Source organism: Cupressus sempervirens, chromosome 10 (genome assembly GCF_028749045.1).
Source record: "Cupressus sempervirens isolate cs-2001-9-10 chromosome 10, ASM2874904v1, whole genome shotgun sequence".
Lineage (NCBI taxonomy): Eukaryota > Viridiplantae > Streptophyta > Pinopsida > Cupressales > Cupressaceae > Cupressus > Cupressus sempervirens.
In genome coordinates this window covers 159,102,387-159,129,691 of record NC_143127.1, presented here as the reverse complement: position 1 = coordinate 159,129,691, position 27,305 = coordinate 159,102,387, and the positions used below count along the sequence as shown (strand labels likewise).

Below are 27,305 nucleotides of genomic sequence, written 5' to 3'. Positions count from 1 at the left end.
TATCTACTGCAATATTTGGACTAGACATACTAGCCTTCACCCCCACTTCACATGTCTAGCTTGTACTCAGTGCTCTTTTTAACTCTCTTTGTAAAAGTTGCTTCTTCCCACTTTTGGCATATCTACCCATCAGAATTTTCAAAGGTTTCACAATCTGAACTATCGATATCTCAATCTAAAATAAATAAATAAATGTCTCATAGAACATTGCTTTTGTTGATTTTGTGTTGTTCTTGCATTTAAGTTTGAGTGGATACATGGCTCAAACACTTGATAATCATCTTCATCATCAAAAGCATCTGCTGAGAGATAAACTCATTACTACTATAATTATGGCTCAGTCCGTTGTAACTACATCCTGTATCTGAATCATCACTGACTGCATCTGAATCAAAGAGCTCATCCAAAATTTTCATTTCTGTACTTATATCATCTTTTCGTTCATCATCATCAAGAATAACAATTGTATCTAGAGGCATATAAAAAATACAAAATCTGGTTCTTAGATCTGACAACCCAGTTGGATTTCACACCTCACTATTTTGGTTTATCGCTTTAGTAGTGTTAGGTCCAGGTGAAAAATTATCAGAAGAATATATTCCAGCAAACAATCTATTAGATTTGTCCTTGCAAGGACTTGAGATCTTCTCTCTATCCAAAATTTTACCAGTAACACCTATTTTGAAGTGCAATTTGTAAGATTCATTGTTTTGACAAAATGATGAGACTTGGTCATATGAATTCCACCAAGCTAGAGAAGATCTAGATTTCACTTGCATTTTTTAAGTTTTTTAACTTGGACTTCCTACATGCAGATGAACAGTAATGATGATATTTTAAAAAAAATGTCAGACTTTGATTATCTAACCTATGTGAACACAATAACATACATATATATTTTTATTTAGTTAAAAGAATATAGAAAATTGTTTTAGATTCATATTAGAGGTATATTTATTGAAAATAATGAGAGATCTTCTGTGTGCAAACATTGCATAAAACTGATCTATCTAAAACAAAGATGTTAGAATATAGTCACAAGTCAATTTGTTCCTAAAGCCCAGCGGACATCCATGATTTCCATTTAAGCATTACACCCTGGGGTACCTTGTATCGAGGGGGGAAACAAAGGAAAGCTTTTGTTCATGGTTTTTTGGATTAAAAATACCATACATTAGTCAAACTTGAGTATTTATAAAGGATTATATTGTAATTCATCGTACCAAAAAATGGAGTAGTGCACATGCATTATTTGATGGAGTGACAAAGAAAGAGTGAACAATGCTTGTCTGAGATCATAAAAGTTATAAAAAAAATTCTTAAGTGTAACATCATTATCAAAGAAAGTAGTAATTAAAAGGACGAGCTACACATTAGCCTGTTTACAAAGAGAAAACTAGGACCACTAGATTTATATCTATACAGTTGGCTATTGGCAACAATACAAGAGTTACTAAAGCAAGGAACTGCAAGTACTGGTTTTCTCTTCTTCATTTTTGTTTAGTACAAAAGGAATTTTTAGGATGGCCCAAGCCAAAGGAAGCCATAGATGGGTAACGTTCTCCCACATCATTAGCACAAATTACACCAACCGGCAAGCAAGATACACCAGTAGTGGAACAAAACCCATGAGTTCAATGGATAAGAATTTATCATAACAAGACCACACTTTAGCCACCACACCATGCCCTTTAACAGCTACAATTACTAGTTACTAAATTAGGAGGTTTTGTATTCTATAATTAGAACAAGCTAAAAGGATTTCATAAAGGATGATTTGACAATCGATTCTCAAACGACACAATTTATCATTATCGATCACACAACAAAATTGTATCACCTCTTGCTAGGATAATAACCATGAGGATTTTTCTATGCACTTGGGCTACAAGGAGGGCAATTTGGATAGAAACACATAACTGTAGGAAAATTGAAGTATCCCAAACTCCATTATCTCCAATTATAACAGCCAAAACTAGATTCTCTCATGTTGTATCAAATGAGCTATGCCAAGAAAATACAAAGCAAAAATCATGAAGAACTCCCTGAGCACCAAAGATAAAAGTGTTTCCTTAAATGTTCTAGCAAAACCTGCAATTTCTTATTGAAAAACTGAAAAAGTATTCTAAGATTGTGAAGAGAAAGCTGATTTTTCCAATTTCTAGATTCAACCTAAATAGAAAAATAAGCAAATAAAAATGAACAACGTTCTCCAAAGATTTTTACATGTCACAGAAAGATTTTTCCTTGTCCCATGACCGAGAGGATGAGTATTACATCACAATGATCACATTCAAATGCAAGGGAAGCACAAGATTTTTTAAGAAGAGACAAAAGATCCATTGTGCTCTGTTATTTTCTGGTGGAGTTTTCCACTAATAAGTCCAATTACCCTAGGAATTAAAGAAGAGAGCACCTAGAAAATCATATAAAAATTACATAGAGAATGCAATACACTCTCAGAGGTAGATCTTTTGTAGGAACAATTTAAATGGCTTAATATAGAAAACAAAGGAGGAAAACTAAATTTAAGGAACAAAGAGAGAAAAATTTCTAGTGATTACATCAATTATTCTATTATACCATACAAAAACTTGCTACCTCTTCAACTTTATTATATTGGAGGTTTGAGGGAAGCCATGTGGACCAAGGTACTGACAAATGTGAACGTGATCCTCATGCTTATTTAAAAGGCAACTCCCATGAGCTACCTGAGTAAAAACAATTGCATCTACTCCCAATCTCATTGTACTTGTTCTAAAGCAATTACCATCTGCATACACATGGATAGGAAACAATTCAACAATAAAAGCATCCCATCTACTGTCATGCAATAATCATTTAAATTGATTTAATGAATCTGTGATTATCCCCCCAAACAAATGCAATCTAGTCCTTTATGCAATGGTAGGTGTAGCTAATCTTCCTTTCAATTACATTATCCTATTGCACTGTTCATGTTCTTCATAGAAAATCCCAAGCTCATAAGAACCAAATTCAACAAATTATTTTAATAACATCACTAGTCATTCAAATTTGAAACTAAGAAACATGGATACTACTAACAAAGAGACTGCAAAATAGAGGCAAACAAAGGAAAGAGACAAATGAACAAAAAAGAAAATTGATTATTTTACATGTTGTTACAGTAGAAAGATATTACTTTTTGGCACAATCCAAAGGTGACTTGTATAATTTATAAATTAGTGCATTTATAAAGAGAATGACACAGTTTTTTACACAGTCCAAAGGTCACTTGTATAATATATGAAAGTTATTTGTTCCATTTTCTAGTCTCTCACCAGGATCTGCAATTGCATAGGGTGTTGTAATCTTCATTTCCTTACCTCAACTTTGAGCTTTATGTTTTTTATGAAACCCTTGTCAATGGCCCCATTTTGAAGCTTGAGAGAAGCCTTTGAATCACACTCGAATTTATCTGTCATATATTCTGCCGCCTTGTGTAGAGAGAGTGATTTATCTGAATTGTGATCTTATTGCAATACAAGATATTGAGAAGCTATGGGGGATCGAGCTTCGGGAGAATCCAATCGGAGCCTGAGTATTTCCATGCAAATATGAGGAGTTATTTCCCAGATGCCTTTAGGTCTTATGGCTGTTTGACCAGAACTTTTGAGAGGAGGAGGCTCTGTTATTTCAATACAGTAATGGTGATTGATCTTCTGAAATGGTATCAGAATAATTACAGGGGACTGATGGAGCAGTGGATGATAACACACTAGGAGAAGAGAATATATGATTTAGGATCTCTACCTCTATTTCTTTTGGCATTTGGGGGAATGGTTAAGGGCGTGGAATAAAATTAAATCTAGTATTATCTCAGCACGACCTGTGAGGAGATAATACAATGGACAGGTGTCGGTCACAATGTCTAGGACTAGTGACTGTGTTGCATTAGAGCGCAGAGGGAAAACCCTGGCTTCATCTGGATTCCAGAAGCCACTGCCCTTTGGACACACTTTTGTCTCCATATGACCTCTATCTTGCATGAAAGAAAAATAAATATAATCATTTGCATTACCCTCACCTCACCATCACTCGGCCGATGCGCTTATGAAGGATTTAAGAAGCCCTCCATTTGACTGGGAAGATGAGATGCTTCATCATTTTTCTCTTCGTCGCAGAATCGTTGTTTGTTTCGGATCGTTCAAAAAGTTTTTCACAGGTTTTGTGTTATTTGTATTTACTAATCACTCCCGTGGAAGGCAGGATTTCACAGGTTTCGTTGTTACATCTGTACTTGAAGTCTCTCTACATCCTTCTACGACATTTTGTAACTTGAAAACCCCTAAAATTTGAACTTTCCAAACACATTCTCGATTTTGAATTTTGAAGAAATAAAAAATATATGGATATCTTTATAACAAATTACAACATTGGCGATTTTAAATTCATTATATTGTTATCAAGATTCAATTGTGTAGGTTTTTTTCATCAAAACTTATTGATTCATATTTCACAAGGTCCACAATCCATGTCTCATGAGAATGAATGAAATGCTAAACATGCATTGGCTCTAGGTGATGCTTAGAGAGGTGAAGCATCACCAGGGAGGTTAAGCACGCTCAAGTTGAAGTTCACCTAGATCCAATGCGTGTTTAGTGTTTCTTTCGTTCTCATGAGAGATGGGTTGTGTACCACTACTAATGAAATATGGGTCAATGAGTTTTGAGTAAAAAAAAACTATGGAAATAGCAATATCATAATTTTTTGTGGAAAATATCTCCTTATCACTTTTTAAATCAATATAACTTTCAAAAAGTTTTTTCAAGAAATTATGATTTTTAACAACAAAACAAACTTAGAAAAGATGTGTTTTTTTCACTTTTTTTAAATTAAAAAATAAATTAAATAGAGTACACATAATTTTTTAGTGAAGTGTTAAAAAGTCTAATTCTAGATTTGAGGTTTCAATTAATAATTTACTATACTATCAAATTTATAAGCTTTGACATCAAATATTTTGAAATTCACAATCTGAAACTTTATTTTTCAAAGTAAATATTTTTTCAAACTTAAAACTTCTTGAATGAGTCTCTATGTTAAAAAAAATAAGAATTACTATATTCATTCTGACTAAAGAAATAAAACCAAAACCAATTTTAACCCTAAATATACAATTTATAACTCATTACCTCAAGATAATAATAGAAAAGGTTGGAGGTAAATGATTACCCTTATCCTCATAAATAATCGTCCTTGATAAATTTGAGGATCCAAAATGATCCTCCATTATAATACTCATCTTCTATAGAAAATCCCCGTCCATAATCTTCAAGCTATCATATATCTTCATAAATTTAGAACCTCCCACCCTCATTTTCTATAAAATTTAGTGAATCTAAATTAACTTTATATTATGGAAGACAAATGGTCTTGCATAATAATTCACATAGATTTATTATTAGCACATGCAATTCACACACATATAATAGAAATCATGATATCCTAATAAGTGTGTGACTATTAAAAGTTGATGGTCTTATTAATGCACATGAAGAATCATTATCTTGCTAATCTCCTTTCATAATGATCACAAATAAAATTCACATTAGAACACCTAAATAATTTTTTTTTTAAAACATACTAAAACCTCAAATTAAAATTAAAATATAATAATCTAAATATATGAACATCGAAGTATTAATAAATACTAATCTTATTAAAGTAATAATTAGTTAATTAAGATAAATTATAAATTGTGTGTGTGTGTGTGTACATATATGTTTGTGTATATATATGTGTGTGTGTGTGTGTGTGTGTGTGTGTGTGTGTGTGTACATATATATATATATACATGTATGTGTATATATATATATATATATATGTATGTATATACATATATATGTGTGTGTGTGTGTGTGTGTGTTTGTGTATGAGAAATATGTTAGCAAGTAATACTAATCTATCAAGAAATCAAAGCATTAACTAGCATAAAAGACATAACATATATGAGAGACAAAGTGAAACCCTCAAATGAGAATATGAGCTATGGAATGGCTCTCCCAATGAGGATAGTCACTTGATTTAGGGATGAGTCTATTTGATAAGATTTGAGATGTATGCTCAAGCTTCAAACTAGCTTCAATGGAGATTTTTGGGATTTTTGGTGTGGATGCATGCAAAAGTATGGATTTGGCTTCAAAATGGCATTATAACTTTACTTGATGGATTGTGATTGAAATGGCTTGGGAGGGGATTCAATTTATAGGCTAAGGGCTTGAGGGATGGAGGGCTAAGATGGAAGGAAGGATGAAAGCTTAAGGAGGGCTAGGATGCACTCAAAAGGGAGCACATGGATTGTGCTTGTTTAGCACCAATCAAGGAGTGACACATGTCACAAGGTGAGTGGATGGAGGAAAGGGGAAGGATGAGTCAACAAAGGAGGCTCAAAGGATAATATCTTCATAAAGACCCTTCATTATGGCTTTTGTAAGAGCATTCATTGTTGGGTGATTGGGATATTTTGAGGGGAGTTGAGATTGTTGACTTTCTTTGGCTTAAGAAAGTCTTAAGCTTGTTTAGGGAATGTGACAACATTAGGGGGTGGATTAGGCTTGGGTTTAGGATTAGATTAGGGATGTTAGAGATTTTCAAGTGGATGGTATTCATGAGGGTGGGTGAGTTAGTGGCTAAGCTTGCTTAGTATGGGTGGATGGGGTGGATTAGGCTAAAAAGGGGATTTAGGATAGGTTAGGGGTTATTAGATTTGAGGGTTTTATTTATCAAATAGGTTCATTTAATAAATGGGGATTTTGGATTTAGATAGAAGAATAGGATTTAATTGATAAATAATAAGTTATTTGATTTATCAATTAGGACTATAGATGATTTAATTAAATTAATCAGCTAGGGGATGGCAAAGGATTAATTAAAAAGAATTTAATTAATGATGTCTTTAGAGATAACTAAATAGGATTACCAAAGCAATGTAATCAAATTTAGGTGTCTACACACACACACACACACACATATATGTATGTATACATATATACTTATATATATATATATATATATATATGTACATATATATATATGTACATATATATATGTACATATATATATATATATAATAAGTTAGATATTTAAAATTTAATTCTAAATACTATTAAAGTAATAATAAATAATAAACCTAGGCACTAAAACACAATGGTAAACCATGAGCCTCTTATCTAGGAGGTCTTGGATCAAGTATACTCAAGCTTAACATATAATAATAATTATTATTATTATTATTGAGGTTACCTATCAAAAAAGGAATAATAATAAATAATAAACCTCTTAAATTAATTAAATGTTTAATGTTAATAGTAAAGAGCATTCATGATGTAGGAGCATCCTGGGTTGCTTTGTTATCTTGCTCATTTTTGTTCATTTTGGATGTTAGTTTTAGAGTAATTAGATATTTTCTAATTAACTCTAGTTGCTTAAGCTAAACTTTAGGCATCTAATAATTAATTTTTTTATTAATTATTTTGATGTAAGATAGGTTAGACCTTGTTAGGGTTTTGATCTCCTTTATAAGGACAATCTCTCATTGTAAACATTTTGAGAATTGAGATTAATTCATTGTTGATAATAGCAATCTACTTTTTTGCTCATCGAGAATGTCTCATCTATGGATCTGGTGATTTTTGGCTCCATAGCTTTTTGCTTCTCTCTTTTGTAACAGGTGTTTCCATGTAGGTGATTCTTGAGAGCTGTGGGGTTGATCTTTCATCAACTTCAGCATGGTATCAGAGCTCCAAATCTTCATGCCCCTGTTCTATTCATGAGAGATTTGACATCGATTTTTAGATCTAAGTTTTCTCTATCAGAGGGTTTCAGTTTTTTAGAATTGTTTTGCATCGGATCTAGGGGAACCTATTTCTCAGAACACTTTTAGCCAAAATGGACATCACCATTGAGCTCAAAGCACTCAAAAACCCCTATTTTCATATAAAATATGTCCAGTTTGGACATTGTTGAAATGTGAGGCAAAAATTTTTTGCACCCAAGCCATTTTTTACCTAGGCGTTCAATTCGAGGCAACAATTTTTTTTTCTTTTTTATCAAAAAAATTAAGAGGAGGCATCTTTTGAAGGCAAACTTTGATTGGCACTGGTACAATTTCATGGAGAATGGTAGCTCGTGTGCTGATTGTTTTTGGTGCCTCTCTTACTCTATTTACCGGTTGTTGGTGACTATCCTTTGAAGGTGTACCTTTTTCCTCTGATAGCAGTAGTCTCTATGAGTCTAATGCATTTTATAGGCATCTCGTGGGTGGTTTATTTTCCTATGGGAATGGTTGCAACTTGGAGTTCCTCTATGCAACCCGCATTGCTTTGGAAATCTCTATAATTCGTGGCATCTTTGAAGTTGATTGGAAAATTTCCATTTTTGTTTAATCAATGCATGGAGTGGCATGATCTTTGGGAATTTCTTGATATGAGGGCCACCTTTTTTAGCTCCTCTTTCCTTGGATTTCGGAACTCGATTGCATGTTGTGGGACTCCATGCTTTTTTAGCCTCCACGCATTGATTTTGATGGTTGGCCATATTACAATCCAATGCTTGTGCATGCAATTCTTTAAGCACTACATCCTCTCTCCACATCGGCCACAATTATTAGCGACATTAATTGTGGGGGTCTATGGATCTTTTGAAGGCACCCAATTTTGCCTTGGTCTATGTGGTCCAAATGCACTGACCGGGCTTTGTTTCCCCATATTTTGTGTTTATTTGCATGTGGACAATGATTGGTGAAGGATTTTTCCATCAGTGGCATCTTCTTGGGAGCCAAATATGTGTCTTTCTGGCCACATGGCCTCATCTGATGAAGTGTGTGTTAGAGTAATTAGATATTTTTTAATTAACTCTAATTGCCTAAGCTAAACTTTGGGCATCTAATAATTAATTATTTTGATGCAACTTAGGTTAGACCTTTTTAGGGTTTCAATCTCCTTTATAAGGATGATCTCTCATTGTAAACATTCATTCAGTTTTGATTATAGCAATCTTCATTTTTGCTCATCAAGAATGTCTCCTCTATGGATCTAGCAATTTCTACCTCCATAACTTTTTGCTTCTCTCATCTGTAACAAGTGTTTGCATGCAGGTGATTCTTGGGAGCTGTGGGGTTGATCGTTCATCAACTTCAACATGGTATCAGAGCCCCAAATCTTCATGCCCCTAATCTGTTCGTGAGAGATTTTGGCATATATTTTCAAGGCTTTAAGAGGATTGTGTATTGGATTTGAGCCCAAACGGACATCACTGTTGAGCTTAGAGCACTCGAAAACCCCCATTTCCATATAAAATACATTTAATTTGGACACTGTTGAAATCTGAGGCAAAAGAAATTTGCACTCAGGCCATATTGTCCTAGGCACACTTCCTTGAGGCAAAAATATTTATTGATATATTTTTTTATCAAAAATATTGTATTACATTTATTTGGTGTGAAAAAGCCTGGTTATTGGGTGCATTTTTTTTCTTCATCCCAAGCATATGGAGTTGGGAATGTTTTTTTGGTCTTTGTGCATTAAAAAAAATGCAAATATTGGGTGCATTTTTCTTTAGTGCGGACTTGATTACCCATTCATTTGGATCCTACACTCATAGTGGAGAAAGATTTTTTTTGTTGGTCGAAGGCATTGGAGACCTGCACTTCCATATCAGCCTTGTTCTCCTCCAAATGCTCTTTTATTTCGCAAATTTAGACATTTGGTGCTGAAGCTTTAAATTTTTGAAGTCAACACAATTTTTTGAGGGATCTTTAACCTCGGCTTTCACATCAGCAGTGGAAGACACATTCATTGGTGGGTTTTCCTAGTGGTTTGATCATTAGATTCTTGGGCTCTCTCATCCAACACCTTCAATGACTTGCTTTGTCTCACATTTGACAGGACTCGTGCCCAATTTTTCCCCGTCAAGGCCTACAGTTTTGGAGTCTTCACAGACGGTTTTGTGGGTATGCACATCTCCAAATCAACACAAGATTTGATGGAATCCATGAATCCCATGTTAGCTCAAACTCTCTATCAACTTTGTAATTGCACTTTTCTATTTTTGTGACCTACAATGGCGCCTGAATTGGAGCGGTCTCTTTGTTGGAATAAGTGAAAGTTTTTATTAACTTTCCCACCCACCAATATTCCTACTCTGATGTTCTTGATATATTTGTTGGTGTATACATTTTGATTTGATCTTCCACCTTGGTAGTGGGAGTCTTCTAGCAACAATTTGTGATCTTGTTCCTTGGCGATATCTTATTGACGGAATTATTTTGGTGTCATGCCCAATGACCCTTGTTGTTGGGTCACCCGCTTGCAATTTTAAGGAAATTGGGATGCATTGTTATTTGTGCTATTTCATGCCTTGAATTATGGTTTTTTGGAATGATCAGCCAAGCACCACCCCTTTTGGAGAACCTCGGATATTTGTGCAGGACTGGTGCATATCTTTTGAGAATGGGTAGATTTTGGTGGAAATATGTGTATATGATTTTTTTTGGCCCTTTGGTTTTGCACTTACATCGGCTATGGGGCCTGTCATGTTCAGTGGGCCCTAAAATCATGTCCACCTCTGATTTGCGTTTCAGGGACTCGGTGATTTGTGCTTCTTTTTTTTTGGCGAATGTGCATTTTTTCAAAGAAGACATAACACATATACCAATAGTTCAATGGCACCTAAATTGCATCTCTACCACAAGATCTCCTTTGTCATCCCACCATGGGTGCTACGCTCGAGGAAAGACACCTTTTTTTGGTTGGGAGTGTATGTTGGAGATTGGCAATATTTTTGATTGCTAGATAGTTGATGGGTGGATTTGGATTTGGCTTTAATGGCAATAAGTTGCTTTTTTCTTGTGCACCAATGGAATTTTTTTTACATGCTTATATGGCCATTGGTAATTTTTCTGGCACCAGCCTCTTGCATGTCTAAAATTCTTGCGATAACCATTTTTGGCCACCAGTTTTTAGTCGGGCACCGGCCCTTTGTTCGGCTCTATGTTTCTTGCAATCGAATATTATTTTTATGATAGGAATCATTTTTTAAGCATTTGTTTGCCTTAATGGCTTCTTGAACGTTAATTTTGGGCTCATCACTTACTGACGTTAGCACCATGTCAGCATTGTGTCAACATTCCTGTCACCTCCTCAGGCTCTATTTTGACCTACCTTCTCAGTTTTGCTCATATCTTGGGCACACAGACTCCATTTTCTGAAAACAAGATATCATCGAAAAGCTAGTTCCAAGCCCATCATAGTGGTATAGTTAGGTATCAATTTTGATGCACTTTTGATGGCTTTTTCTGGTGTCAAAGTTTGGAGTTCCTTTTTGCACTCCAAGGGACATATCTTGTGTTGGAAATATAAGAGGAGTAATTGAGAGGGGAGGGGTGAATCAGTTACTACTAAAATAAATCTCAGATCCCTTAGATGTCAAATAAAATTTAGATTGGTAAAACTGATTACTGTTGATACTCAGTAAGCATACGAAAATTGTTGAAACTTGGTAAATGCATAATGTGATTAACTTAAAAGATCTTTAAGATATTGGTAGTAATAACTTGCAAGCATGAAAGAAATAACATGAACACATATTACACCAGGATTTAAAATGGAAACCCAATTTGGGAAAAACCACCAAATGCAACTAGTTACTATTTTTCACTCTTCTAGAGTGAGCCCTGTTAGGAGCCAACCCTATTAAAGGTTACAAAACACACTGTTAGGTGTGACCCTATTAAAGGATTTAATCACCCTATTAGGAGTGACCTTGCAAGAGGTCTTGAAATAATTCAAAAGAATTACCACCTTGTTAGACGATTTACAAATGGCTTTTAAACCAACTCTATTACGAGATTTTAGATCACTGCTACAATGGTTAGAGAGTAACAATGAAATGACCTGATTGTGATACAACTGAATTTCTGATTATAGATCTCTGTTCTGGCTTTATACTTGATCCTTCCTAATCGAATAATACTTTTATGCTCCACAAAGATACCTACTTATCCTTCAAGTTTTCTTCCTCTCTCTTTATCTCTTTCAATTCATTCAACGTGCATATCACACACTTTGAAATCACAACTTGACCTTTTGCTTATACCTTCCAGATTGTCAATCAGCTCAAATATAAATTAGAATAACTAATATTCATTACCTCATTTGGCTAGAATCAATAGGTAAAATAATTAAGCTTTCCATGCCAAAATAAGAATATCCTTTGGTAGTGGACCCAGCTTGATAGAAATTGATTTTGAAGTGATTTCCTCTGTTAACCAACAAAAACTTGGTTAACACTATGAACTTACAAAATTCCTTTGGTAACTGAGTGAACTGGGTTAATACTAGCACTATCCAACTTTCCCTTTGTTAACCGAGTGAGCTCAGTTAACACTCTTTTCTGCATAACTTCCTTCGATGCCCAAGTGAGCTCTATAGATACTGCCTTCTATACAAAGCAGACTTAGGAATGCTCCATAGACTAAGAAAATTTTCTTCAGTGACCAAGTGAACTTGGCATGCACAGACTGTCAACTAATATGACATTTTTGTAACATCAAAGACAACACACAATTAATCAATTGTATCCAACAATCTCCCTCTTTGGCATTGATGGCAACACAACATGTCATAGCACAATGAAAATTTGAGAACAAGACTCCCTTTGTCAGAAAGCTTCTCCCTCTTTGAATGAACTATTTAACTTCTCCTTCTTGGAATTACCAAATTTTAAAAAGATATGACAGTAAACTTCTCCCTCTTTGACAACACATGCCAAAGACAATTCTAATTAGTGTCAATGTACCTTGAGTAAAAATTCATCTGCAATATGTCCTTGTCAATACGACATCAACTAATTGATCTTCAACTTAGTTCATATTGATGCATCACTAAACTTTATTTAGTGAGCTTTAGATAGGGGAATGACCCCTAGCTTACCTCTTAGATACAAAAATGCATCCTTAGGTAATGGCTTTGTAAATATATCAGCAATTTGTTCTTTTGTATGCACATATTTCAATCTGATTTCTTTGTCCTATACTAATTCTCTTACAAAGTGATATTTTATAGCAATATGTTTTGTTTTGGAATGCATCACTGGATTCTTTGATATGTTAATTGCACTAGTGTTATTTCAATACATGACTAATGGTTCATTGATTTCAACCTTCATTCCTTCCAACAATTGTTTTAACCAAAAAATGTTAGAGCAATTTGCTACTATAGCCACATATTCTGCTTCTACTATGGATTGAGATGTGTAGTTTTGTTTCTTGCTCATCTAAGATACCAGCCTTTTACCAAGAAAGAATGCTCCACCACTAGTGCTTTTCCTATTATCAAGATTTCTTGCCCAATTAACACCAGTAAATACTTTTAGGTCAAGGTTGCCTCCAAGTTTGTACCATAAGCCATTGTCTTCAGTACCTTTCAGATATCTCAAGATTCTTTTTATTGCCATCATGTGGTTTTATCTAGGTTTTGTTGAGAATCTTGCCGCTATCCCAACTACTAAGGCAATATCAAGCCTTGCATGTACTACATACTATAATTTTTCAATCATTGATCTATATAAGGTCTGATCTACTTCTTTGGAATCATCATCTTTTGTAAGCTTAAGTCCAATACACATGGGAGTTCCAACTGGCTTTGAATCCTCCATTCCAAACTTCTTGAGTATCTCTTTGATATACTTAGATTGAGTGATATAGATACCATTCTTGTTATGTTGTATATACAATCCAACAAAGAATTTTATTTCACCAAATATAAACATCTCAAATTCTTTATTCATTTGTTCTGAGAATGCTTTGCATAAGTCATCATTTCCTATAAATAGAGTATCATCCACAAATATTTCTACCAACACAATCTTCTTATCTGGTCCTTCCTTGATATACATGCTACTATTATCATGTGTTCTTTCAGAATCAATCTATATCAAATAGTTATGTAATCTTTCATACCAGGCTGTAGGAGCTTGTTTTAGACCATATAGGGCTTTGTCTATTTGCAAACCATGTCCCTTTTGTCTGGATCAACAAAGCCTTCTAACTTTTCAATGTAGACTTCCTCATCAAGAATTCCATTCAAGAATGCAGATTTAACATCCATCTGATATACTTTGAATCCTCTGTGAGTTGCATATACTAGTAAAGTCCTAACACCTTCTAGTCTTGCAACAGGGGAAAAATTTTCACTGTAATCAATACCTTCTTCTTGAGAATAGCCTTTACTTACGAACCTTTCTTTGTTTCTTGACACTTTTCCATCTTCATTCAGCTTATTTCTAAATACCCATTTTGTACCAATCACATTCTTATCTTTGGGCCTAGGAACAAGAGTCCAAGTTTTATTCTTTTCTATCTGTTCTATTTCTTCATTCATAGCCTCAATCCAACTTTCATTTTCTAGAGCATCTTTAACACTTCTAGGTTCAAATTCAGCAAGTAAACATGTATCTTTTAGTTTGCTTCTTGTCATTGTTCCATTTGATTTGTTTCCAATGATCTGATCAGGTGCATGATACCACATATTTAGTCAATAAAAGTTCTTTCACTTTTGAATGAATTGTATTGTCTTCATTTTGAATCTCAAATTCAAACTCAAGTCCTTCTATCCATGGCTTAGGTTCTTCAGACTCAATAGCCTCTGAATGTGACTTGGGTCCTTGTGACTTGGTCTACACTTCCTGCAACTCGCTAACTATTGGAGATTTGGAGAGCTTGGGAGATGAAGTCTCCTTTTTGTCAAATGTGTTTGGCAATGTATTAGGTTCATAGTAGACAAATCTTCTATAATCTTATGGCTCCTTTTTGCTTTCTTCTTCACTCTTTTTTGCAAACTCATCAATTCTCACATGTGCACTTTCTATCATTTTGTGAGTGGACAAAATTAGACATTTGTATGCTTTACTTCTACAAGAAGATCCTAGAAATATACCTTCATCACCTTATACATCAATTTGGCCTTTTCTAGATTCTTTCAAGATATAACATTTGCTACCAAATACTTTCAAGTAACTTACATTAGGTTTGTAGCCATACCATAGTTCATCTAGGGAGTTTTGTTTGAGTCCTTCTTCCACTGAACTCGGTTCAAAGTATGAACTACAGTGTTGATAGCTTCCTTCTAGTATTTGATAGTAAATTTCTTCTCAATCATTAGTGTCCTCGCAAAATCCATGATGGATCTATTTCTTCTTTCAGCTATTCCATTCTGCTCAAAAGTATCAAGGGTTGATACTAGTCTTTTGATTCCTCTTTTAATGCAAAAATTGTTGAATTCATTTGAGATGAATTCACCACCTCTATCTGATCTTATGCATTTTAATATTTTTCTCATTTCTTTTTCTACTCTAGCCAGATACCATTTGAATTTCTCAAAAGCTTCTGATTTTTCTTTGAGATACATAATAGTCATCATTCTAGAATGGTCATCAACAAAAAGAATGAATTTTTTTTTCCACTATAAGTTTCTATTCCAATGGGTTCACATAAATTAGTATGCACAATTTCCAAGACATCTTCAGACTGATAGTTTTTTCTCTTAAAACTAGTCTTTCCCATTTTACCAATTTGACAATTTTTGCATAAACCAACATCAAGTTTCTTCAAACTAGGGATACCTCTTACTCTTCTAAGTTTTCTTATCTTGACCATATTATCAAAGTTTACATGACATAGTCTTCTATGCCATAACCAGTTTTCTTCTACTTCAGCAATAAAGCATGAGCAATCACCAAGATCAAGATAAAATAGGTTACCTTTTGTTTGCCTATCTAATCCAATCAGATTTCCTTAGTTATCCAATACTCTTGCCTTTCCATTCCTGAATTCTACCTTGAATCCAATGTTGTTCAGTTGTGCCACACTCAGTAAATTATTTTTTAGTCCTTCAACCCAATAGGCATTCTCACATACAAGTTCATTGGTTAATGAGATATGACCTTTTCATTTTATGCAACAAGGTTCATTGTTTCCAAACCTTACACTACCTCCATCATAGTGTTCAAAATGTTCAACCTTAGTTTTATCTCTAGTCATAGGGTTAGAACATCCACTATCTATGATCCATGTGTCATTTTTACTAACATTAGAGACAAGTGCCATCTTATCTCCTTCATCATCAGATTCATCATTTACAACAATATACACTATTTCATCTTCACTGTTATCAAAATCTTTAGCAATAAAATAAGTTTTCTTACCTTTGTCTTTTTAGGATATGTGACCTTTGAATTCCTTCTTGCCTTTGTACTTGTGGCTTTTCTTCTCTTCCTTGCCATCTTTGTTTGGACATCTAGTAGTAGAATGACTAATTTATTCACAAGAAAAATAGATTAAAGGAATTTTACCTTTGAACTTTCCTCTACTCCTAGAATATTTCTTTGCAAGTAGAGCTTCAACAATTTCAAGATCACTATAAGAACTTTCTTTTGTTTCTTCCTCACTTTCTGATTGATTGTCTTTTTCTTCCCTTTTTCTTTGAGTGAGAGTTTAGCTTCAAATAAAACTCAATATTTTTGGAAGCAAGAACATAGTTGTCAAAGTAGTCTAGTTCAAAAGCTATCAATCTTCCTACTAGGGCATCCAAGCCTATCTTGTTATTTGGATCCCATCTCTTTTCTTGAATAGTAGATACTCTGATTGCATAGATTGGAAGCAATGTTTTGAGTATTTTTCTTACAAAATTTTCTTCTTTAATTTCTCCTCCAAATGCTTTGATTGCACTAACACTGGCCTTAATTCTTTCCACATATTTGCAATGTTTTCATCTTCTCTCATTCTCATCTACTCAAATTGTCCTCTAAGGCTTTCTACTTTGGCTCTTCTTACATTGTCATCTCCTCCATATATTTCTTTCAATTTGTTCCACATATCAAAATCAATTTTAGAGTCTTTGACCTCATCAAATTCAGCATAACTGTGAGTAGATGCAATATCAATCATCATGATGTTATGGTTCTTTTTCTTAGCAATATCTTCAACTAATAATGTTCTAGTGGAAGTTTTATATTCTTCATCAAGGTATTTGCATCCTAAGTCACTGATGGTAGCCAGATGAAGCCTCATAACTCATTGCTATTTTGCAAAGTTATCTCTATTCAGCTTTGGAATCTCTCTCTTGTAAGACATCCTAATCTTTAGCTTAGGTCGTTGAAACCTTCTCTGCAAGCACCAAAAGCTTTGATACCAATTGTTGGAAATATAAGAGGAGTAACTGAGAGGGGAGGGGTGAATTAGTTAATACTAAAATAAATCCCAGATCCCTTAGATGTCAAATAAAATTTAGACTGGTAAAACTGATTATTGCTGATAATCGTAAGCATATAGAAATTATTGAAACTTAGTAAATGCATAATGTGATTAACTTAACAGATCTTTAAGATATTGTCAGTAATAACTTGCAAGCATGAAAGAAATAACATGAACACATATGACACTAAGATTTAACGTGGAAACTCAATTTGGGAAAAACTACCAAATGTAACTAGTTATTGTTTTTCACTCTTTTGAAGTGAGCCCTGTTAGGAGCCAACCCTGTTAAAGGTTACAAAACACACTGTTAGGTGTAACCCTATTAAAGAATTTGATCATCCTATTAGGAGTGGACTTGCAAGAGGTCTTGAAACAATTCAAAGGAATTACCACCATGTTAGAGGATTTACAAATGGTTGTTTTACCAACTTTGTTAAGAGATTTTAGATCACTGCTACAATGGTTAGAGAGTAACAATGAAATGACCTGATTGTGATGCAACTAAATTGCCGATTATAGATCTATAGTATGGCTTTATACTTGATCCTTCCTGATCAAATAATACTTTTCTACTCCACAAGGATACCTACTTATCCTTCAAGTTCACTTCCTCTCTCTTTATCTCTTTCAATTCATTCAACTTGCATATCACACACTTTGAAATCCTAACTTGAACTTTTATTTATACCTTCTAGATTGTCAAGTTAGCTCAAATATAAATTAGAATAACCCATATTCATTACCTGAGTTAGCTGGAATCAATAGGTAAAATAATTAACCTTTTCATGCCAAAATAAAAAAATCCTTTGGTAGCCAAACTTGCTCGGTAGAAACTGATTCTAAAGCAATTTCCTATGTTGATCAACAGAAGCTCGGTTAACACTGTGAACTTATAAAATTCCTTTTGTAACCAAGTGAACTCAATTAATACTAGCATTGTTCAACTTTCCCTTTGTTAATTGAGTGAGTTTGGTTAACACTCTTTTCTATGTAACTTCCTTTGATGCTCGAGTGAGCTCGATAGATACTGCCTTCTATACATAGCAGACTCAGGAACACTCAGTAGACTAGGAAAATAGTCTTCACTGACCAAGTGAACTCAGCATACACAGACTATCAACTGATATGACATTTTTGTAACATCAAACACAAAACATAATTAATCAATTGTATCCAACAATCTTGAGCATCTGATCTCTGATTTTGAAATTCTTTATATTGTTGGAAATATCTTTCCAAGCTCTTTCTAGTGATGATGGTTGTTTTTCTAGATTCTACTCCAGAAACATTTTATTCGGTCTTTTTCATTTTTGCATTTTGGTAGATATTTTGGTTATTTCAGGTATGAGGATCAATTTTGTTGCTTCAGATGATTTGTCAGGACTTGTACTATCTATTGTATCAATCTTATGTCTCTTTTGGTCTATTTAGACATCATTTGTATGCATTCTTTCAAACACACTGAGATAAAGTGTTTATCTACATCTATATTTTAGTTTTAGTTGTTTGCCTTTGTATGCCTTCTGATTTGAGCAATGTCATTTGAGGACACTCATGTCGATTACTGTAGGCTTGGGATTCATTATGTCTTGTGCCCTATTGTACATGTATTACACATGATAACGTGCCATGGGGGGTTAATGTTTTGCCTATGCTTGCCATCTTCCTTTGTCCAATGAGTGTCCCTTCTATTACATATACCTCATGACCTGTTTGAAATTGATCACCTCATGACACACATATGTACTCTTTTGTGTATCTTGATTGTGGTTCCTTGACATGCAGTTCTTTTGGCCCACCTTTTTAGTTCCCTATCACCACACCCATGTCTGTATTAGGGGGGGTTCTTTAGTTGTTTCTCATTCTTCCTTGGTTCGATTGATCAGCTCTTCAAGCTTGGTGTTTCATGCCATCTATATGTTTGAGTTCAATTGTTTTCCTTTCTATGCCTCCTAATTAGATGCAAATTATAATCTTCTCTAACTAGTCAGGTTCTATTTTAGTGAAGGTTCTTCAAATCATTAGTTACTTTCAATAGATCTTTGAAGCTTCTACATGCTTCAATGTTGTTCTACATGATCATCTTTATTCCTATCTTGTAGGACATTCCCTAGTTTGGAGGCTTCTTTAGTCCTTCACTAGTTTCTTTCATCATGTTTTCCATCTCTTTTGTGAGTAGGGTTTTTCCCATGTGGTTTTCTCTATTTCTCCTCTTTTTGGAGATTTGGTTGTGCTTGGGTACCTCATCAAGCATCTCCTCTTTTCAGGGATTTGGTTGTGCTTGGGTACCTCATTAGGCCTTGTTTTTGGGTCTCATTTCTACTTTCAATAGTAGTTTCTAGGTTTTTAGCTACTCCCTAATTTTATCTTTAGAGTAATTAGATATTTCCTACTTAACTCTAGTATCTTAAGCTAAACTTTAAGCATATAATAACTAATTCTTTTATTAAATATTTTGATGCAACCTAGGTTAGACCTTTTTAGGGATTCAATCTCCTTTATAAGGATGATCTCTCATTGTAAACATTCATTCATTTTTTATTAAAGAAATCTTCTTTTTTGCTCATCAAGAATGTCTCATCCATGGATCGGGAAATTTTTTCCTCCATAGCTTTTTTCTTCTCTCTTATGTAATGGGTGTTTGCACGCAGGTGATTCTTGGGAGCCATGGGGTTGATCGTTCATCAACTTCAATAGTGTGGGCTGCTGAACTTGATATATTCGGGCTTGTCCATTCAGGCTTGTGCTGAGTTCCACTCCTCCAAAACACAGGATGACATTCAGGAAGTGCTCTTCCATTCATCATTGGGTGGTATTCTATCTTGTTTGGTGGTGTCTAGTTTCGATCTTCATGTCCTCTGCAAATTTTATGCTTGACCTCTATCAACAATATTGCACTAGCTTTCTCAGCCCTCTTCTTCGCTATGCAAGGTGAGAATATTTGTGTTTGAGACATTTTTTTTTGTGGAGTCTAACATCAATGATAATGGTAGAGTTATTTTGTTTAAGGAATTTTTTGGAGCTTTGTTTAGGTATTTAGAATTAATGGCACTCTTTTTAAGACTACATTCATGGACCAATCGAGACTCATATTTAATGCATTGATAGAGAGTTAGTTTTTTTGACCTATGATTGCATTATTTCATGCTTCCAATAGGTAGTTTGTCCCCTATTTTCTAGTCTTTTGTGGAGTAGCCTTTCATGAAGTCTAAGTGTTTTTGTGGTGGAGTTTGGGCACGTGTCTTGGAGTAGCACTCTCTGATTTTATTCATGATTGGTGGCAGAATGTGGGCTCTCTATTGACTCACCTTATTGGGAGATCATCTTATTTGTGTTATTTTTTTACCTCCTCGACCAATGGTTATGCCTTAAATGGTTCCTTATCCACATCACCAAGTCTAATACCTTTTTTTGGGGGGGGAGGGGATGTTTATTTTCTCAGCAAGTTACCATGCCATTTATTTTGGTCTTGGCAAATGCATGCATGTGATTACGAGTCACTTTGTACTTCATGTTTGAGTTTTTTACTCTGGCTTGGCAACGGAGTTTTGTATTAAACCTCATTCAAGCCTCCTTACTCCAGCTTTAGCATTTGGAAAAAAAGTGATTTGTGCTTTTTTTCCACATGGTGTATACTCTTTGGCCGCTGGTGTTTATTCTAGCATTGACCCTTTGCTCTGCTCTATGTTTCCAGCGGTTGGATATTTTTTCTAGTAGGGGTCATTTTTAGGCATTTTTTGCCTCCATGGTCATTTAACCATCAAATTTGGGCTCATCACTTTCTAATGTCAACACCACATCAACATCACATCACCACTTCCTATCACCTCCTCAGCCTTTATTTGGACCTACCTTCACATTTGTGCTCATATCTCAAGCATATAGATTCTATTAGAAAGATGGTTATGAGCTTGTCATAGTGGTATTGTTATTTTTTAGTTTTGATGCTTTTTGATGGCTTTTTCTACTATCAAAGTTAGGGGTACAATTTTACATTCGTGGAGACATATCTTGAGCATCCGATCTTTGATTTGGGAATTCTTTATATCACTAAAAAGGTTTGGGGATTGATTTTGTTCCTTTAGATGATTTGTCATGACTTATACTATCTATTTTATTAGTCTTATGTCTCTTTTGGTTTATTTAGACATCATTTGTATGAATTCTTGCAAATGCATTGAGATAATGTGTCATATTGCATCTGTATTTTTGTTTTAGTTGTTTTTCCTTTTTTTGTCTTCTGATTCAAGCAGTGTCATCTGAGGACACTTGTGTAGATTATTGTATTTTTTGGATTCATTATATCTTATGCCTTATTGCACATGCACTACTATGATAAAGTGTTATTTGGGGTTGATATTTTTCCTTTGTTTTCCATCATCATTTGTCTAGTGAGTCTCCCTTCCATCACATTAGCCTCATGGCATGTTTGAGATTGATCACCTTAGTACACATATATGTACTCTTTTATGCATCTTGATCCTGGTTGCTTGACATGTAGTTCTTTTGGCCCACTTTTCTAGTTTCTTGTCACCTCACCCTTGTTTGCATTAGGGGGGGGTTTGGGGTGGGTTCTTTTGTTTTTTCTCATGCTTCCTTGGTTTGATTGATCAACTCTTCAGGCTTTGGTGTTTCATGCCATCTATATTTTTGAGTTTAGTTGTTTTCCTTTATGTGCCCCCTGATTTGATATAGATTACAGTCTTCTCTACCTAGTCAGGTTCTATTTCAGTAAAGGTTTTTTCAGACTAGTAGTAACTTTTGACAGAGCTTTGCAACTTCTACATGCTTTAGTGGTGTTTTTCATGATCATTTTTGGTTCCTATCTTTTGGGACATTCCCTAGTTTAGAGGCTTCTTCAGTACTTCACTAATTTCTTTCAGTATATTTTCTATCTCTTTTTGGAGTAGAGTTTTTCCCATGTGGTTTTCTCTATTTGTCCTCTTTATAGAGATTTGGATGTGCTTGGGTACCTCATTAGGCCTTGTTTGTCAAGACTCAATTCTACTTTTAGTAGTAGTTTCTAGGTTTTTAGCTACTCCCTAAGCTTATCTTGCGGGGGGTGGTGTTAGAGTAATTAGATATTTCCTAATTAACTCTAGTTGCTTAAGCTAAACATTAGGCATCTAATAATTATTTATTTTTATGCAACCTAAGTTAGATCTTTTTAGGGTTTTGATGTCCTTTATAAGCACAATCTCTCATTGTAAACATTTTGAGAATTGAGATTAATTCATTGTTGATAATAGAAATCTACTTGTTTGCTCAAGAATGTCTCATATATGGATCTAGAAATTTCTGCCTCTATAGCTTTTCGCCTCTCTCTTTTGTTATAGGTGTCTACATGCAGCTGATTCTTGGGAGCTATGGGGTTGCTCTTTCATCAACTTCAATAGTTGGTGCCAAGTTACTATAGCTCTAATGGATTTCAAGTTACTATAGCTCTAGTGGATGTTAAGTTACTATAGCTCTAATGGATGCTAAGTTACTATAGTTCTAATTGATGTTGAGTTACTATATCTCTAGTGGATGTCGAGTATTGTAGATCTAGTGTTGATCGAGTGTTCCTTCATGTGTCAAGTCAATTTGTTGGTTTCTAGTGTTACTATTGATGCCAAGCGTTCCTATTGATGTCAAGTGCCAGTATTTGTCTTGGTCCTTCTTTGATCAATTTTTCTATTTCGAGTTCTAGTTTGGGCCTACCTATGGTCACACAAGTATTTAAGGAGGCTAGGATTGATTTTTAGGGGAGAACTAAGAGGATGTGAAAGTTGGAAGCATATGTGCCTGGAAATCTGAATTTGAAGCTAGATCATGGATTTGAATGTATTTTGTATCTGGCCATAACCCAAAAGGCCTTATAGTTGGGCATGCACGCTAATTATTTGGTGAATCGATAAAAGTGTTTACTCTTCTTCCTCCTTTGGTTACTATTCTTTGTGTTGTGTTTCAGAGGTGTTAACTCTTGCACTATGGTTTGAATAGTTGGGTGTGCCTTTGGCCTTAGCTTTTCATCCCTCCCTATGTTAGGTGGTATTAGACCTTGAAGTTTATCCTTGGGCTGATTGGATCATGTATAACCCTAAGTGAGTTGGGTTGTAGGGTTGTAGGTCTACGGATTTGACCTATAACTTGTAGAGGGTTATGATCTTGCAGGAACCTAATTTGTAAAGATGGTTCAAGGTAGAGAAAATGTTGATAATGCAATATTGGATACATTGAGACAAATTGTAGCTGAATTAGATGCTATAGACATCACCTAGAGGAGAGGAGCACATATTGGTGATGTAAGTGATGATGAAGCAGTAACACCAAACCCTAATCCAAAACTTGAAGAAGAATAAGATGAAGCAAGTTTGTTGAGAGTGTTGTCTTAGGAAAATTCAAAGACTATTGTAAAGTTGTTCCTTATGATGAAAAATTGGACACCAATGTTGTCTTGGATTGGATCTCTAATATGGAGAAGTTCTTTGAGTATGAAAATACTCCTAATAATATAATGGTGAAAATTGTTGTTGCAAGGTTAAAAGGTCATGCCTCATTGTAGTGGGAGCATTTGCAAACTAATAGACAAAGGAGAGGAATGGAAAAGATCAAGACCTAGCTAAAGATGGTAAACAAAGTAAAGAAAAAATTTCTTCCTATTGATTACCAAGTTAGCTTATTGAGAAAGATGAAAAATTTGAGGCAAAGAGGCATGAGTGTGAAGGAGTATAGTGAAGAATTCTATAGGTTGGACATCGGATCTAGACATGTGGATGATGATGTTGAGAAAATTTCAAGGTTCATAATGTTGACATTTAGTCAAGTTTTTTATTAGTGACAACACTTATTCAGATTATGTATACAATGTTTGCAAAGCACTACAGTTCAAACTGAGTAGTTCAGTGTTTGTTGAGATTTACAGTTTCTACTACGTTAACAACTTATGTCAAGTGAATCAAGTGTTAACTGAGTTGAATGGAGAATAGTGTTTACCAAGTACAGTCATGGTAAATAGGCAATGCATTTTATACCAAGTTACACAGTATCTACCGAGTCACTAGTGTATACCGAGTTTGAAACTATGTTGAAGTGATTAGTATGGACTGAGATTCTACTTCTATTGAGTGCATGATGATGTTGAGTAATGACAGTGGATGCCATGTATCAGAACTTCACCAAGTCAATTTTTATAGCCCGTGTATCTACATTTGGGCTGACTTTTTAATATTGGTGTTAACTTGTGTAATGGTCGAATTTGTAATTGGATTGATATATATATATATATATATATATATATATATATATATATATAATATAATTTCATTTGATGACATATATGAAATAATGTGAATGGAATGTAAGCAAGAAAATGTGAATGGAATGTAAGCACGTGAATGTGAATGGAATGTAAGCACGCGAATGTGAATCAACAACAAAGTAAAGTGTATTGTAAGGCCATATCAGGAGCAATAGAGTTATATTTATCACATAAAGGTGATTAGTATTTCAAAGGATCTCAATCAAAAATTCAATTGTAAGTTAGCGATCTACTATTTCATCCTAATAGGTGAATCAACTTCAAATCCTTTCACAAGGTAGACTTAATAGTCTTTTCACAAATCTCTTTACCAAGTGCATACTTCATTGTATGTTTGTAAAACCTCTAACAAGGTGGACCTATATGTCCTAATTGCTCCTAACATGGAAGATCATCAGAAGTGATCAATGTAAGCCTTAACTGACCAACTTTATGCTGTAGTATTAAAATTTTGTGGTTATCATCCCCACCCTAGTTTTACTTTCTATTTGGAAGGTTTTTGGGTCACCAAATATTGTGTTCATGGTGTCTTATGTTTCTCAATTTCTCATGCATGTAGTAGATCAAATTTATTAATGCAATTAAGTTATGAATTTGTTAAAAAGTTTTGAGGTTATTGATTCACCCCTCCCCTCTTAGTAACTTAGCCAGTCTTGCATATTTCCAACAATTGGTATCAGAGCGTTGTGGTTCTTAGGATAAAGTTTGATAGCTTGAGCAAAGATCAAGGAAAATGGAGATATTTAGACTTGACAAACCTATTGACAATGAAAAGTTAGATCTAGAGATGGCCATAGCTCAACTCAAGAAAGCAAAAGAGCATCATTCCCAATCTCTAAAAAGAAGAAAGAAACTTGTAGATCAGATGAATGACCACCAATATATTGAAAAAAAGATTGAAGATTTTCTCTCTTCAAGCAATTCAGATGAAGCAAATGATGCAATCAAAGAACTCCTAGAAAAGAATGGTTCCCTAGAAAAAGAAGTAAGAAAACTAAAAAGAGAACAAAAAATTCAGTCAATAAGATTATGTGAAATCTTAGAATAGAGAAATAAGGCAAAAGAAGACTTAGATGGAAGGAACAATGAAATTCAAAATCAATACCTTCAGCAAGAAAACCTTATTGATCAACTCTCCAATGCAAATGAAGCAATCATGAGTTTGAGATCTAAAAATGAAAGACTAATGAATTACTTAAACTCTAAAAGGGAAATCAATGAAAGGATGAAAATTCATCTAAATTCTAAAAAGAAACTCAATGAAAGCATAATGAAATCCCAAGTAGACATGGATCAACTGAATAAAAAACAATGAGAAGAATCTTTATAGGAAAAAGGGTAAGGCAAGAATTGGATATAAAGAAGAAGGTGAGTCCTCCAAATAAGGTGCACAAAAGAAACAAAAACTTACCTGCAATCACTATGGTAAGATAGGTCATACATCAAAAAAATGTTGGAGTAATGGAAAAGAAAAATTCAATGGAAAATGCTACAATTGTAGTCCACATGGTCATAAAGCTAATGAATGCAAAGAAAAACCAAAGTCTGAGGGCAAGTGTCACAAATGCAAGAAACAAGGTCACAAGACATGTGAATGTAGATCTAAGTCATTCAATCCAGCTAAACAATTTGTAAAGGCAATAGTTGCTTGGGACTACAACACTTGGTGTAGATGTCATTACTGTGGAGAATATGGACACATTGGCATGAATTGTGTCAAACATCACATTAGAAGAAAGGATACCACCATAAGATGTTACACATGTACCGAACTTAGTCACATAGCTAAGAATTGCATGAATATAGGTAGAATTGAAGATGAATAGAAAGAAAAAGAAGATAGCATCAGGAAGAAAATGAGACATCAATGGATTCCTAAATCTACTGAGCAAGCTAGTTCAAGCAATGATTGTCATGTCACTCAAGAAGTGGGTGACTTAAGGAAGAATTGGAATTGTATTTTCAAGGTCACATCTTAAACAATTCTGATTGAAAGGAAGTAAAAATTCATATTGATATTCAAGATACAGAAGGATCATTAGTAAGATCAGTAATAATTATCACCGAATTGACTTCTTTATCGAGCAAGGTTGGGTCATGGACTCTACCAAGCAAAGTTGGGAGTAACATGGTTATGTTTGGTTTTCGAGCTACAAGCTCTCACCAAGCAATCCATACAAATAGTGGATGGTAGGCTGCCACATATGATGTCAACATAGGTCCCATTGTATGAAGCGTTAATGGGAAGTTTTATCAAAAGGCAGGAAATTGACTTCATTTTTATCGAGAATTCAAAAATTGTGAACAGAGCAATTTGCAGCGCATCCAAGCAACTTTTAGTAGAATTTGCAGCAAAGTTCTTTCAAAAAATTTCTCAACTTACCGAGTTATCATGGCATCGAATAGCAGAAGCAAAGTGAAGAAAGGTTCTAAAATGTTGGTGCAAGGTATTGAATGGAAAACCCCTAACTTCAGACTTGTGCTAGTAATCACTGGAACCCTCAACCCAAATAAAGCTTAGTTGCAGATCCCACCTAAGGTACTTCTCATAAATGATATCTAAACACATTTTAAATGTGCAATTCAAGAGATGGGAACCCTTGAAATGGATAATGCCCTAAGTGAACTTTGTGTGAACAAAATTATCAAACCTGAGCATAAACATTTGGAAGAGAAAGGTTTAACTCATATTCCTCACCTACCTCAGAACTTTCAAATCAAATGGAT

General features: G+C 34.4%; 1 pseudogene; it reads left to right on the top strand.

Moving 5' to 3' along the window:
• The first annotated feature begins 2,899 nt into the window (after positions 1–2,899).
• LOC149533073 (putative galacturonosyltransferase-like 7 pseudogene) lies at positions 2,900–4,215 on the top strand (annotated as a pseudogene).
• The last annotated feature ends 23,090 nt before the right edge of the window (positions 4,216–27,305 follow it).